This window comes from Anabrus simplex, chromosome 8 (assembly GCF_040414725.1).
Source record: "Anabrus simplex isolate iqAnaSimp1 chromosome 8, ASM4041472v1, whole genome shotgun sequence".
Lineage (NCBI taxonomy): Eukaryota > Metazoa > Arthropoda > Insecta > Orthoptera > Tettigoniidae > Anabrus > Anabrus simplex.
This window is the reverse complement of record NC_090272.1, coordinates 237,845,080-237,861,712: the sequence shown is the minus strand read 5'-3', so window position 1 is coordinate 237,861,712 and position 16,633 is coordinate 237,845,080.

The window sequence follows — 16,633 nt, the reverse complement described above, 5'->3', positions numbered from 1 at the left end:
CTAGCTGGTTGTTTCCGCATATGAACAGCTCTAAAATGTAAATATTTCCACTCTTCCTGAACTTTGACGAAACTCTGTTTCTACGACGATCACAAATTTTAGGGCCATGCGAAATATTGGTTTCATGCCAGTTGCTTCTAAATTTAGAATTTCAATCCAGTACAGTAAAATCAGTCTGAAAATCGGCCGATTTAAACATATCTTCATCCGACAGCTACTTTCTTACAGAATAGTGTTGATCGCAAGTACGAGTTCACTGCACCTTGATTCAGTCCCACTTACTGTAGTATTCTTGGGGGCAAACTATGACTACCGCAGTTCCTGGGAGCGAGCTGAATGCTAGCAGCTAATCACTCCCTGCACCCTGTTGAGTGAACGAGTTCTAAGTGATGCTTGTGTGTCGAGTGCGGTAGACGATTTGGCAACTCCGGCTCCAGTAGACGTAGTAAATTCTACAAGCCACTAATAGACACCGGGCTGGCGCAGCGGAGTAGTGCTGTGAGGCGAAATACTGGGTATGGTCCACTTATCCAGTTTTGTATTCGCTAACCAATTTTCTTAGGTTTCTTACTACTGACATCATGTTCATCTGGAAAGGCTAATTTTTATATCATACTAATTGCAGCTATTTTCAAGGTAGATATTAAGTCCGATGACCTAGATGTTAAGCCCGTTTAGAAAAAAACTATCAAGATATTAGGCTCCACGCTTTCAGTACAGTCTGATATTAAGACGAAGTCATCGGCATAGGCCAAATTTCTTACTGCTGTACAGTTTGACCTAATTGAATCCCTCCCTGCTAATTTATATCTACTAGTAGTTTATACATATAGAAAGTGAAAAACACATAAGAAATGTTACAGCCTATCCAAACTCCTGCACTACTCTGAACCATTTGTTAAGAAGGAAGTCATATTTTTCAACTTGTTCTACGTCACACTGACACAGAGAAGTCTTGTGGTGACGATGGGAAGGAAGTGGACGTGGCCTTAATTAAGGTACAGCCCCAGCATTCGTCCGGTGTGAAAATGGGAAACCACAGAAAACCATCTTCAGGGCTGCCGACAGTAAGGTTCGAACTCGCTACTCGCGAATGCAAGCTCACAGCCGCGTGACCCAAGCCGCACGGACACTTGCTCGGTGTGATCAACAACATACTCTGTAACAGTTTCCTTCAGAACATATTCATTTTCTTCATTGTTAACTTTCACATCAATTGTTCTAATTTTTCACTACTTAGAATGTTTAAATTACTTGTGTCAACGAAAACCTAGAATATATTTTTCATATAAATAAAATACATTAACGTGTTAAATTTAATTTTTTAATTATGAATAACATCCAACTGGATGGCGACAAACTAGAAAACGTTAACCATTTTCAATATCTTGGTAGTATTTAGTCAGGCAAAGTCCGCTGTCGAAATCACTAAGATAGTCCAAAAAGGAGCTCAATTTTATCACCAAGTTAGGTCTCTTCTGTGCGATAACCAAATACCTTTAAGTACAAAGAGAACACTTTATCAGGTATATTGAAACCAGTACGATCAACAGTAGAGATAGTAGCAGTCTTCAGGCTGCAGAAATTGAGTTCCTGAGTTCGATGCTACAGAAAACAAGGAGGGATCCGTCCTAACACACAAGTAAAGCAGTCGCTAAGCGAAAATGTAAGAACATCAAGACTCAAATGGTGTGGCCATGTAAAAAGGGATGAATCAAATGAGAGCAGCAAGAAAATGCTAGAAAAGGAACTGGAAGGCACAAGACCTAGAGGCAGACCAAGGAAACGGTGGATCAGTCAAGTAACGCAGGACTTGGAAGAAAGAGGAGTAGAATGTCACCAAGTTGAGAACGAAGATAGAGAAAGACGAGAGCGGGGGACTGGAAACGGTTAAAGAACGAAGTTGATGAGTTGTGATGAAAAACATCAGTAAAAGTGAAAGTTACGGAGAATGAGCGATATAATGTCCGTAGAGCAACTGGTGAGAGGACAAATCCATCTCTGATTCTTTTGAGGAATACTTTGGGGAACTGACGCCAGGACTGATATGAAAAATGATCACGCGCAGAGTTTTAGACCCTCTTGCCACCGTACCAAGTGGCATGTGCCAGCAGGATAATGCAAGAGCACGCACCGCAAATCAGACCAGAGGAAACAATGTGTGGATCCCAGGCCCGTTCCACTGATTTGTCTCCCGTAGAGCATGTTTGGGATGGCATGGGAAGGCCTCCAGCTACAGTCTTCGAGAACTGACCTACCATTTGCTTCAGGCATGGCGAGGCAGTCCTTTAGATGACATTATAATACCTTTCGATTCCGTGTCATGTGAACAAGAAAATATATCTGTGCTCGTGTGGGACACAGCTCTTGCTAAAACTGACCGTTATCCTGGATCAAAGGGACGACATTTCAGTCATTTAGCACGTGTGATTCCATTATCATTTCCATAAAATTCGGCATATGCATGAGAAATCCTTTACCGAGCTCGATAGCTGCAGTCGCTTAAGTGCGGCCAGTATCCAGTAATCGGGAGATAGTGGGTTCGAGCCCCACTGTCGGCAGCCCTGAAGATGGTTTTGCGTGGTTTCCCATTTTCACACCAGGCAAATGCTGGGGCTGTACCTGAATTAAGGCCACGGCCGCTTCCTTCCACTTCCTAGGTCTCTCCTATCCCATCGTCGCCATAAGACCTATCTGTGTCAGTGCGACGTAAAGCAAATAGAAAAAAAATATCCTTTAACCAGAAGCCAGGCATTGAGAGACTAAGTCCTTATCCATGTATACAATGTACACACGTAGAACGAGCAAGTGGTGACCTGCATTCTGCTTGTAGCTATGCCTTACTACAGACGACGTCCCTTTTACAGGCAGCCTAGAGCATCTGTACGAAGGGAAATAAATTGTATGTCTTATTCTAACTCACCGCAAGGATGTAGTGGTATCATGTAGCTAGCCTCTTCAAGACCTGTCTCCACGAGTCTCTGTCTTGGACATGGCGAATTGCTCGTTGCAAAGAAATTATATTTAGTGGTAACTCATCTGGTAAAAATGAAATGGCGTACGGCTTTTAGTGTCGGGATGAGTCCGAGGACTTTGGCTCGCCAGGTGCAGGTACTTTGATTTGACACCCGTAGGCGACCTGCGCGTCGTGATGAGGATGACATGATGATGAAGACGACACATACACCCAGTCCCCATGCCAGGGGAATTAACCAATTATGCCGGGAATCGAACCCGGGACCCCTGTGACCAAATGCCAGCACGCTAACCATTTAGACATGGAGCCGGACACTCGTGTGGTGATAGTCTAAAATATGTTCATATTAAAAAGGCTAAAGATTAGGATCGAGGTACGTGACAATCAAAGATACATAGAACGGACCCTGATCCTACAGAAGAATGCTACGAAGAAGTAGGATAATAATAGTAATAATAATAATAATAATAATAATAATAATAATAATAATAATAATAATAATAATAATAATAATAAGTTGGTATTCTTCTAATCAGGAAAAGGCAGTGCTGAAATGCAGGTATATAAACAGTAGTGGTTTCAGCCATGCGATATCACATGAACATTACCAAATGATATTGGGTTGCGGCGTGCAGACAGCCTCAGCAATATTGCACCATGAGCAAAGGACTGCTAAAGTAGATTTCTACCGGTCTTTCTAACCTACGATATAACCAAGTTACTTCTTAAGTATTCAATACATGGATAAGTCTGCAACTGTTCTCCAGTCGGCTCTATTCATAGCTTTCATCTTCAATCAATCAATCAATCAATCAATCAATCAATCAATCAATCAATCAATCAATCAATCAATCAATCAATCAATCAATCAATCAATCAATCAATCAATCAATCAATCAATCAATCAATCAATCAATCAATCAATCAATCAATCAATCAATCAATCAATCAATCAATCAATCAATCAATCAATCAATCAATCGCTTCTGCATCCTACATCAGACATGATTTGCTGTACATATTGCAGGCGTGGACTTCCTCCACATCGTTCGCCCCCAACCATTCCCTCCAGTACCGTTTTCAACAGCACCAATGTTGAGGCTGTCTGCACGCCGCACCCAATATAACCAAGTTGAGCGGGTAATAATCGCTGAGGTGGTCACAGCATTGAGCATTGGTCACGTGTCATTGTTGATTTGAAGAGACGTATTGTTAGACAGTAGTGTACTTTACGGATATGCCTTCCGAAACGACTAGTCACAGGAGACGAATGCTGGGTCCATTATTTCCAGCCTAAATTTGGAGAACCTGCCAGAAATTACGATATTTTTCCTCGAGAAACCTATGTAACTTCTGTACTGTTCCGTCATTGTTTAAAATTATTAAAGCTACAGGTTTGGACTGAAAAGACAGGAGGCTGATATGGTGACTCTTTGAAGGACAGATCACGATGATAGGTATGGGTGGAAGTATCCAGACAGTAAAAATCAGGAAAGATGTAAGGCTCTCTCTCACCGTACCTTTTTAATGTGTTCATTGAAGAAGCCACAAATAAATTTAAGGCAAATACCAAAGGAGTAAACGTACATGGGCACCATATCCAATGCATTCGACTCGCAGATGACATAGCAGTTATAGAAGAGTTCGAAAAAGAGTTGTCCAAGATGCTGAAATGTATTGTCATCAGCATTGTCACACTCACGCTTAAACATTAAGGTTAAGAAGACAAAGATGTTAGTTCTAAGTTAATATCCTGAACGAATTCACACTAACATCGAGCCTACTGACAAGATAGTGGAACAAGTCACCAGTTTCCCGTATCTTTTAATCAGTACAAATTTAGACTTAGGAATTAGGAAAAATTTGTGATTTCTTTTGTGCGGATTGTGCTGCTGTATGGCTGTGAATCTTGGTCAATCAGAGATCAGGATTGGAAACGATTGGAAGCGTTTGAGATGTGGGTCTGAAGACGAACGCTAAGGATTAAGTGGTTTGAAAAGAGAACAAGAGAAACGTTCTACAAGAAATGCAGGTGAAGAGAAAACTGATGTTAACGGTACAGACAAGGAGAAGAGCAAAATTCATTGGCCACATCTTACAACACAATACCTTTCTCACCAGTGTGCTGGAAGGGAAAATCGCGGGGAAGAAAGGCCGAGAACGACCAAGGGAAATATTCCTTCAGGACTTGGCACAGAGTCTTCATTATGGTCCATATTGCGAAATGAGGACAGAAAAGAATGGTTGCATATAGAAGGCATTGCCTTTAGACATTGATGATGTTGATGATGATGATGATGATGATGATGATGATGATGAGGAGGAAATAGTTGCTCAATGTCTTCTAGAACTTTGTAACTCCACTCTCGGACGCTACACACCGACAAAATCACCAACACTGGAATATACTGCGACCTGATAGAAAATAACTCTGGTGAGTTATATGAAACCCGAGGCCTCACAGAACGTTGAAGGGCACAATAATTGCAGTTTTTGTACCTGATCAATGCTGAGTGATTCCCTGGGTTATAAGCCTCTTCAAGAGGAAAAAGTCTCGGTTATAAATTTCTAGAATGCCTGACAGGGAGTCGAACTCAAGGCCTTCCAGGTAAACCGAGCACTTTATAATGGTACCACTACGCTTGGTGCTGAATTGTAAGGAAAAGTTTCAACGATGATCGATATTACGAATGGAGTGAACTCGCAGAATGAAGCTAAGCCTCTGAACATGGTCAGCTGTACTGTCGTATGACCAGAGCCTCGCCAGTCCACCTTGCCTTCGAACATGGTCGGCTGTACTGTCGTATGGACAGTGCCTCATCGGTCCACCTTGTCTTCAATCAATCAATCAATCAATCAATCAATCAATCAATCAATCAATCAATCAATCAATCAATCAATCAATCAATCAATCAATCAATCAATCAATCAATCAATCAATCAATCAATCAAACAATCAATCAATCAATCAATCAATCAATCAATCAATCAATCAATCAATCAATCAATCAATCAATCAATCAATCAATCAATCAATCAATCAATCAATACTGATCTGCATTTAGGGCAGTCGCCCAGCTGGCAGAGTCCCTATTTGTTGTTTTCCTATCCTTTTCTTAAATGATCGCAAAGAAATTGGAAAATTATTGAACATTTCCCTTGGTAAGTTATTCCTGTCCCTAACTCCCCTTCCTATTAACGAATATTTGCCCCAATTTGTCCTTTTGAATTCCAACTTTATCTTCATATTGTGATCTTTCCTACTTTTAAAGACACTGCTCAAACTTATTCGTCTACTGATGTCCTCCCACGCCATCTCTCCACTGACAGCTCGGAACATACCACTTAATCGAGCAGCTCGTCTCCTTTCTCCCAAGTCTTCCCAGCCCAAACTTTGCAATATTTTTGTAACGCTGCTCTTTTGTCAGAAACCACCCAGAACAAATCGAGCTGCTTTTCTTTGCATTTTTTCTAGTTCTTGAATCAAGTAATCCTGGTGAGGGTCCCATACATTGGAACCATACTCTAGTTGGGATCTTACCAGAGACTTATATGCCCTCTCCTTTACATCCTTACTACAACCTCTAAATACCCTCATAACCATGTGCAGAGATCTGTACCATTTATTAACAATCATATTTATGTGATTACCCCAATGAAGGTCTTTCCTCTAGGTACTTACAATGATCCCCAAAACGAACTTTCACCCCATCAACACTGTAATTAAAACTGAGAGGACTTTTACTATTTGTGAAACTCACAACCTGACTTTTAACCCCGTTTATAATCATACTATTGCCCACCGTCCATCTCACAACACTAATGAGGTCACCCTACAGCCGTTCACAATCTTCTAACTTATTTATTACTCTGTACAAAATAACATCATCTGCAAGCAGCCTCATCTCTGATTTCACTTCTTTACACATATCATTGATATATATAAGAAAACATAAAGGTCCAATAATACTGTCTTGAGGAATTCCCCTCCTAATTATTACAGGGTCAGATAAAGCTTCGTCTACTCTAATTCTCTGAGTTCTATTTTCTAGAAATATAGTCACCCATTCAGTCACTCTTTTTTCTAGTCCAATAGCACTCATTTTTGCCAGTAGTCTACCATGATCTACCCTATCAAATGCCTTCGATAAGTCAATCGCAATACAGTCCATTTGGTCTCCTGAATCCAGGATATCTGCTATATCTTGCTGAAATCTTACAAGCTGAGCTTCCTTTCCTAAATCCAAACTGCCTTCTGTCAAACCAGTTATTAATTTCGCAAACATGTCTAACATAATCAGTAAGAATGCTTTCCCAAAGCTTACATGCAATGCATGTCAAACTGACTGGCCTGTAATTTTCAGCTTTATGTGTATCACCCTTTCTTTTATACACAGGGGCTATTATAGCAACTCTTCATTCATTTGGTATAGCTCCTTCAACCAAACAATAATCAAATAAGTATTTCAGATATGGTACTATATTCCAACCCATTGCCTTTAATATATCCACAGAAATGTTATCAATTCCAGCTGCTTTTCTAGTTTTCAACTTTTGTATCATAATGTAAATGTCATTATTATCATAGGTAAATTTTAATACTTCTTTAGTATTACTCACATCCCTTATCTGGACATTATCCTTGTAACCAACAATCTTTACATACTGCTGACTGAATACTTGTGCCTTTTGAAGACCCTCGCATACACACTCCCGTTGTTCATTAATGATTCCTGGAATGTCCTTCTTTGAACCTGTTTCTGCCTTAAAGTACTTATACACACCGTTCCATTTTTCACTAAATTTGTATGATCATCTATTATGCTTGCCATCATGTTATCCTTAGCTGACTTCTTTGCTAGATTCAATTTCCTAGTAAGCTCCTTCAATTTCCCCTTACTTCCATAACCATTTCTAACTCTATTTTGTTCCCAGCTGCACCTCCATCTTAGACTCCTTACTTCTCTGTTATAATATAGTGGATCTTTACCATTCCCTACCACCTTTAAAGGTACAAACCTATTTTCACATTCCTCAACGATTGCTTTAAACCCATCCCAGAGTCTGTTTACATTTTTATTTACCATTTTCCAGCGATCATAGTTACTTGTTTAAAAACTCCCTCATGCCTGTTTAATCAGCCATATGGTACTGCCTAATAGTCTTAATTTTAATACCTTCCTTTCTTTCACATTTATTTTTGACTACGACAAAAACAGCCTCGTGATCACTAATACCATCTATTACTTCGGTTTCTCTATAGAGCTCATCTGGTTTTATCAGCACCACATCCAAAATATTGTTTTTTTCTAGTTGGTTCCATCACTTTCTGAATCAGGTGCCCTTCCCATATTAACTTATTTGCCATTTGTTGTTCATGCTTCCTGTCGTTCGCATTACCTTCCCAATTGACATTTGGTAAATTGAGATCACCCGCTACAATCACGTTCCTTTCCTTATCGTTTCCCACATAGCTGATTATCTTATCAAATAATTCTGAATCCGTGTCAGCGCTACCCTTTCCCGGTCTGTACACTCCAAAGATATCAAGTTGCCTGTTATGTTTAGAAATGAGCCTTACACCCAGACTTTCATGTTTTTCATCCTTAACTTTTTTCGTAGATTACAAATTCTTCTTTCACCAGAATGAATACTCCCCCTCCTACCATTCCTATCCTATCTTTACGATACACACTCCAGTTCCGTGAGAATATTTCTGCATCTATTATATCATTTCTCAGCCATGATTCAACTCCTATTACAATATCTGGTATGTTTATATCTATTAAATTACTTAATTCGATTCCTTTGTTTACAATGCTTCAACCATTGAGCACTAACCTTTTTTATGTCATCCCTACTTGATTTCCAGTTCCCTGTTCGCTTAACACCGCTCCCTAGGCTACCCCGTTTCCCTGAATCTACCTGCCTATAACCCTTCTAAACAAGTTTCCTAACTTATATGTACCACTGCGGTTTAAGTGAAGGCCATGTGAGCGCAGATCTCTGTCTCCTACCCACCCACTAGGATCTAGAAATTTCACTCCCAGTTTCCCACATACCCACTCCATAGTCTCATTTAAATCCCCAATCACCTTGCAGTCAGTATCCCTCCTTCACAGTATTTCGCTGATAACAATCTCCACTCCCTTAAACTTCACCCGTGCTGCATTTACCAGATCCCACACATCCCCAAGTATGTTGGTACTTATAACAGCTTACCTTACGTTGTTAGTGCCTTCGAAGATGGCCAGCTATACTGTCGTATGGACAGCGCCTCACCGGTTCACCTGTTCGTTTTCGGTTGAATTATGTACTGTTCGGATGCAATATCTAAAAACGGAGTACTTCGCGTAAAAACAGTTTGATAGTTATAAAATTTACCAGCCTACGGGGAATGTTATTGTCATTTGAGTGTAAGGTTTCTGCGATAATTATAGGAAGATATTTCTACTCAGTTAACAATAAATATTGAAACCATAAAAAATGTGATACTCAAAATTTGTCCGCGTTTTCAACAATGAAACTACAACCGTTTCGCTCCAGTGTGCCAATGGGCTCATCACTTGGACTGCTGCACTTCCGCAAGACGCCAGCGCTAGTGTTCCGTTCATACACGAGAATAAGGGCCATGACACACACAGCGCAGCGGTTTTAGCCGGGTCGGCGCCAACACTTTCCAAATCACACGTGGCGGTGAACACGCTGCAGTCTGATTGCTCACGCGACGGAATGTGGACCTTGGCAGACATATTTATTGGACGAAGAGTTTATAAATGTTTTACCACTGGTTTATTTAGCTTGGAGGAGAAGAAAGAATAAAAGAAAGAATCGACAAGTGTGGGTCCATCCTATTGTGACTGATCGAGTACGAAAAAGTAAAATTTGTACTTTATTGGAACAAATAAGGAGAAATGAAGACAACTTCTTTAATTTCACTCCGATGTTAATCGCTCTTTTCGATGAGAACGATGTGCACCAGAACCTTGCCGCTCTGTGCGGTTTCATCGACGTTAATGCCAAGTAGGGAGCGCCAAATCTGCCACTGACTGCTTCAAAATCATTGTGTGTGACATTGCTGTATGACTCCTATGGAGGAATGTACTGTGACGGTGCACTGGGGTAGATTTTACCTCCATTTATACAAATACTTGCCTTTGGCTTTTATATCAAACATGAAGTTCCCAGAAAGAAACCATTATTTAATGTCACCGATTGTGAATGATAAAGCCTTCATGCTCCTCAAGCCTTTCAAATCTTGAAATTACCTGCGTTCTTCACAGTGCTGGATTATCTTTCTTTCTGTGATTTTACTTATTGATAAAAATACGTTTTTCCTCCCCTGCGAACCATGTGACCTTGCCGCGGTGGGGAGGCTTGCGTGTCCCAATGAAGCAGATAGCCGAGCCGCAGGTGCAACCATATCGGACGGGTATCTGTTGAGAGTCCAGACTATGGAATGGTTCACCGAAAGGGGGGTAGCAGCCTTTTGGAAGTTGCAAGGGCGGCGGTCTGGACGAATGACTGATATGGCCTTGTAATAATACTCAACATGGCTTAGCTGTGTTGATACTGCTACACGGCTGAAAGCAACGGCAAACTACAGCGGTAACTAACTCCCGAGGACATGCAGCTCTCTCTGTATGAATGGTGTACTGATGATGGCTTCCTCCCGGGTAAAATATTCCGGAGGTAAACTAGTCCCCCATTCGGATCTCCGGGTGGGGACTACACGAGAGGGGGCGATCATCAGGAAGATAGACGCTGACATTCTGCGAGTCGGAGCGTGGAATGTTAGACGTTTGAATCGTTGTGGTAGATTAGAGAATTTGAAAAGGGAGATGGATAGACTAAAGTTAGATGTAGTTAGTATAAGTGAAGTACGTTGGCAGGAAGAACAGGATTTTTTGTCAGGCGACTTCGGAATGATCAACACAAAATCAAACGAGGAAATGCAGGGGTTGGTTTAATAATGCATAACAAAATAGGACAGCGGGTAAGTTACTACGACCAGCATAGTGAAAGAATTATTGTCGTCAAGACAGACACCAAACCAATGCCCACCACAATAGTGCAGGTCTATATGCCTACTAGTTCAGCGGATGATGAAGAAATTGAAAGAATATATGAAAAGAGAGAAGATTTAATACAATATGTAAAAGGTGACGAGAATCTAATTGTGATGGGAGACTGGAATGCGGTGGTAGGCTAAGGAAGAGAAGGTAATACAGTGGGAGAATTCGGATTGGGACAAACGAACGAAAGAGGAAGTCGGCTGGTTGAATTATGCACTGATCATAATTTAGTCCTTGCCAATACTTGATTCAAACACCACAAACGACGGCTGTATAGGTGGACGAGACCTGGAGACGCTGGAAGGTATCAAATAGACTTCATTATGATTAGGCAGAGATTCAGAAACTAGGTGTTGGATAGCAAAACTTTCCCAGGAGCAGACGTGGACTCATACCACAACTTGTCGGTCATGAAATGCCATCTGAAGTTGAAGATATTGAAGAAAGGAAAGAATGCAAAAAGATGGGATCTAGACAAGTTGAAAGAAAAGAGTGTGAGGGATTGTTTCAAGGAACATGTTGCTAAAGAACTAAATGAAAAGGGTGAAGGAAACTTAATAGGGGAAAAGTGGATAGTCATGAAAATTGAAGTCAGCAGGGCTGCTGAAGAAATGTTAGGAAGGAAGAAAAGATCAACTAAGAATCAGTGGATAACTCAGGAAATACTAGACCTAATTGATGGACGACGAAAATACAAGTGATAGAAATGAAGAGGGCAGAAAAGAATACAGACGATTAAAGAATGAAGTGGATAGAAAGTGTAAGATAGCTAAGGAAGACTGGCTGAAGGAGAAGTGCAAAGATGTCGAAGGTTATATGGTCCAAGGGAAGGTAGTTGCTGCATACAGGAAAATCAAGGAAACCTTTGGAGAAAGGAAATCTAGGTGTACAAATATTAAAAGCTCAGATGGAAAGCCACTTCTAGGGAAAGAAGACAAAGCAGAAAGATGGCAGGAACATATCCAACAGTTGTATCAAGGTGAAGATATAGATAATTTGGTTCTTGAACAAGAGGAGTCTGTTGATGCTGATGAAATGGGAGACCCAATTTTGAGGTCAGAGTTTGACAGAGCTGTGATCGATCTAAATAGGAACAAGACACCTGGAATTGAAGACATTCCCTCTGAATTACTGACTGCCTTAGGAGAAACCAGCATGGTAAGGTTATTCCATTTAGTGTGTAAGATATATGAGAAGGAGAAGTCCCATCTGATTTCGGCAGAATGTTGTTATACCTATTCCGAAGAAATCCGGTGCTGACAGCTGTGAAAACTATCGCACCATTAGTTTAGTATCTCATGCCTGCAAAATTTTAACACGTATTGTTTACAGAAGAATGGAAAAACAAATTGAAGCTGAGTTGGGAGAAGATCAATTTGGCTTCAGAAGAAATGTAGGAACACGTGAAGCAATCGAATCAAGAAGGCCAAGCCCACATACATGGCATTCGTAGATCTAGAAAAGGCATTCGATAATGTTGATTGGACCAAGATATTTAAGATACTGAAGGTGAGATGAGATACCGAGAAGGAAGAATTATCTACAATCTGTATAAAAATCAGTCTGCAGTGATAAGAATCGAGGGCTTTGGAAAAGAAGCAACAATCCAGAAAGGAGTGAGGCAAGGCAGCAGTTTGTCAACCCTCCTTTTCAGTGTTTACATAGAACAGGCAGTAAAGGAAATCAAAGAGGAATTTGGAAAGGGAATCGCAATCCATGGAAAGGAAATCAAAACCTTGGGATTTTCCGATAATATTGTTATTTTATCTGAGACTGCAGAAGATCTCGAGAAGCTGCTGAATGGTATGGATGAAGTCTTGGGTAAGGAGTACAAAATGAAAATAAATAAATCCGAAACAAAATTAATGGAGTGCAGTCGAACGAAGGTTGGTGATGCAGGAAATATTAGATTAGGAAATGAAGTCTTAAAGGAAGTAGATGAATATTTTTACTTGGGTAGTAAAATAACTAACGATGGCAGAAGTAAGGAGGACATAAAATGCAGATTAGCACAAGCAAGGAAGAGCTTTCTTAAGAAAAGAAATTTGCTCACTTCAAACATTGATATAGAAATTAGAAAGATGTTTTTGAAGACCTTCGTGTGGAGCGTGGCATTGTATGGAAGTGAAACATGGACGATAACTAGCTCAGAAAGAAAGAGAATAGAAGCTTTTGAAATGTGGTGTTACATAAGAATGCTGAGGGTGAGATGGATAGATCGAATTACAAATAAAGAGGTATAGCATGGAATTGGTGAGAGGAGATCGGTTCGGCTAAATTTGACGAGAATATGGGATACAATGATAGGACACATCTTAAGACACCCAGGACTTGTTCAGTTGGTTTTTGAAGGAGTGTAGGTAGTAAGAACGGTAGGGGTAGACCTAGGTAGGAATATGATAAGCAGATTAGAGCAGATGTAGGATGCAGTAGTTACGTAGAAATGAAAAGGTTAGCACAGGATAGGGTGGCATGGAGATCTGCATCAAATCAGTCTATGAACTGATGACTCAAACAAAAACACGTTTATTGTGGATTTCAGGTGGACCGTATATTGGTTGGAGATAGATACTTGCTTCTAGTTACATTGTTATAGATCTGGTTTGACAGAAGAATGCTCAAGGTGAGATGGGTAGATCGAATCACAAATGAGGAGATATTGATTCGAATTGGTGAGAAGAGAACGATTTGGCGAAAGTTGACCAGACAAACGAACATATTAAGACACCCACGTCTTGTTCAATTAGTTTGTGAGGGAAGTGATGTCAGTAGAAGAGCATGGCGCATGGCTTTAAGTGTCTGCCGTGTCAGAGGACTTGTTTATCTCGCCAGATGCAGTTCTTTTGATTTCACTCCCTTAGGCGACCTTCGCGTTGTGATGAGGATGAAATGACGAAGACGTCACTTACACCCAGCCCCCGTGCCACTGGAATTAACCAATTGTGGTTAAAATTCTCGACCCTTCCGGGAATCGAACCCGGTCTCTGTGTGCAAAAGCCAGTGAGCTAGCCATTCAGCCAGGGAGGCGGACAGACCAAGGTATGAATATGACAAACAGTCTGGAGTAGATATCGGATGTAGTATTTACTTACAAATGAAAAGTTTAGCACAGGATAGGGTGGCATGACGAGCTGCATCCAACCAGTCTATGGACTGATGACCCAAACAACTGAGATCTATTTAACATGTAAGACTCATTTACTTATCATTTGTGCTTTATCTGCAGACATTTGGCAATATTCGAGATTTTGAAGAACAAGGTCAACCATTTGTTTTACCGACTTACCCTATATTTTCTTTAGGCAAATGCTTTTTGTGTGAGTTTCCTTGTTGCTGCGAGTTATCAAATATTTATGTTAAGAATATACCGAAGCGTTCAACAAATTTCATTGAAATATCATGAGCCATTTCCGAGTTCAGTCTAAAAACTCTCTCCCACTTCAGAATTTCTGAATCTGAGCATAATGTTTGACTTTTTGCCTTCATAAATCTCATCTACAACTACAGCACATCGATTTGAAACGCAAGGACAAAGAGGGAAAGGTCAGCATTCAACTATGTGAGCCACCACTCACCACGGCAAATCACTCATTAGACTAGCTTCTAATTACCGAGACGGTTGATAGTAAACTAATGCCAATGAAATTCGTTTATGGCTGGGAGGAGGGGCGTGACGTTAATGATCTTTGACTTGCGGAGCCTTACGAACACACATGGCCGTAGATGCGTCACTTCTTACACTATTATTATTTCTACCGTTGGAGCTGCATACTCTGTAAAAAGGTTAGGAGCCGAAAACTTGCTTTCGGAAGATGGTCTGGGAAGTGTGAGGGTGATTATTGTTCTAAGCGGTGGGAGAAGATCATCGTGTGAAGATACGTAGTTCTCCGTTTTCACTCCACGCAATGTGCGTGGCGATATCTTCATTAGGAACAGTCCTATCCTTACAGAATTAGCCTTATTCTGTTTTTTCACCGTGACATAACCAAATCACACACACACACACACACGCACACACACACACACATATATATATATATATATATATATATATATATATATATATATATATACACAGGGTGTATCAATGATGATGTCCCAAACTTTCACGCATCATGGGGGACGGCAAAGAGATCTATTTGAGATAAGGAATCGTACTCCGAAAACGATCGATGAGATTTCAATTTTTCATAGAAAGTGAGCAATTTGTGTTCCAATCACTCCGGGTTCATTCTCTTCAGATGACTGTAACTGTGGTGATCTCTTCGACTCTCGCATACAGTTCCTTGTTTGAGCACAAAACCCTCGGACACTTTCTGAGGGGCTTCCTTTCCTTTATCTCAATGCCATATCTTCCAGTGTTTCTGCCGCGTCTAGATCTGTAGTGTCTCTGTTTAGCCTGGCAGGAGATGGATTTGGATCTGAAATGCCAATTCCATCTCCCTTGAACTCTCCCCGAGTGCTTCCTTTTCATAGTCATTGGGGATAATGATCTCACTAAGGTATTCAAATTTCATGGTCCTCCGGACAATCCCATACTGCGTCTCGATGTTGCGAGTAGAGTCCTTCTTTTCCAAATCTATATACTAGGTCGTCTCAAAAGTGATCCGTAAGCGTATTTTATTAGCTATTTATTGTCCGGCTCCATGGCTAAGTGGTTAGCGTGCTGGCCTTTGGTCAAAGGGGTCCTGGGTTCGATTCCCGGCAGGGTCGGGAATTTTAACCTTAATTGGTTAATTTCGCTGGCACGGGGGCTGGGTGTATGTGTCGTCTTCATCATCATTTCATCTTTATCCCGACGCGCAGGTCACCTATGGGTGTCAAATCAAAAGACCTGCACTTGGCGAGCCGAACTTGTCTTCGGACACTCCCGGCACTAAAAGCCATACGCCATTTCATTAACTATTTATTGAAATACTTCTACCTGTTTTGGTGCTTTCTGAAGATTGTCTGTTAGGAGCATTATTATTGTTATTTATAATAAAAACATAGTCGTAGATTTATTTCTTGTCCGGCTAGTTGGCTGAATGGTCGGCTTACTGGCCGTCGGTTCAGGAGGCCCCGAATTCGATTCCTGGCCGGGTCGAGGATTTTACCTGAGTATTGTTAATTCCTTTTGTTCCTGGACTAGGCGTTCGGTTGTCTTAATACACAGTTCGAAGGTGTCCAAGAGATGATTGAATATGGCTCCAATAGATTTCGTGGTATTGTTGCTTTCAAGAAAGAATGTTGCCTGACATAACTTAATATGTTGCTCATCCGACAATTCGTTATGAAACGAACGATACAACTCAGTCTGCGCAAGACGATCAAGAGGAAAAGAGCATTTATGCAGGGTGCATTCCATTCCTTAGAGAGAAATATGGAAAAGTTACGGGAGCCGTTCAATTCATTGTCTACAGTCTTCTGTTCAGCGCGCGAGGAACTATGTATCAATCCATGGCCCAAGTGATTTCACGTATTTCACGTCAGGATCTAAGTTTATTATAGAGAGCATCATTGATTTGGAAAATAATTTAACATGCTTTATTAAATATAATCAAAACGTCTTCACAACATTTTGTAAATATTGACGGAAAGT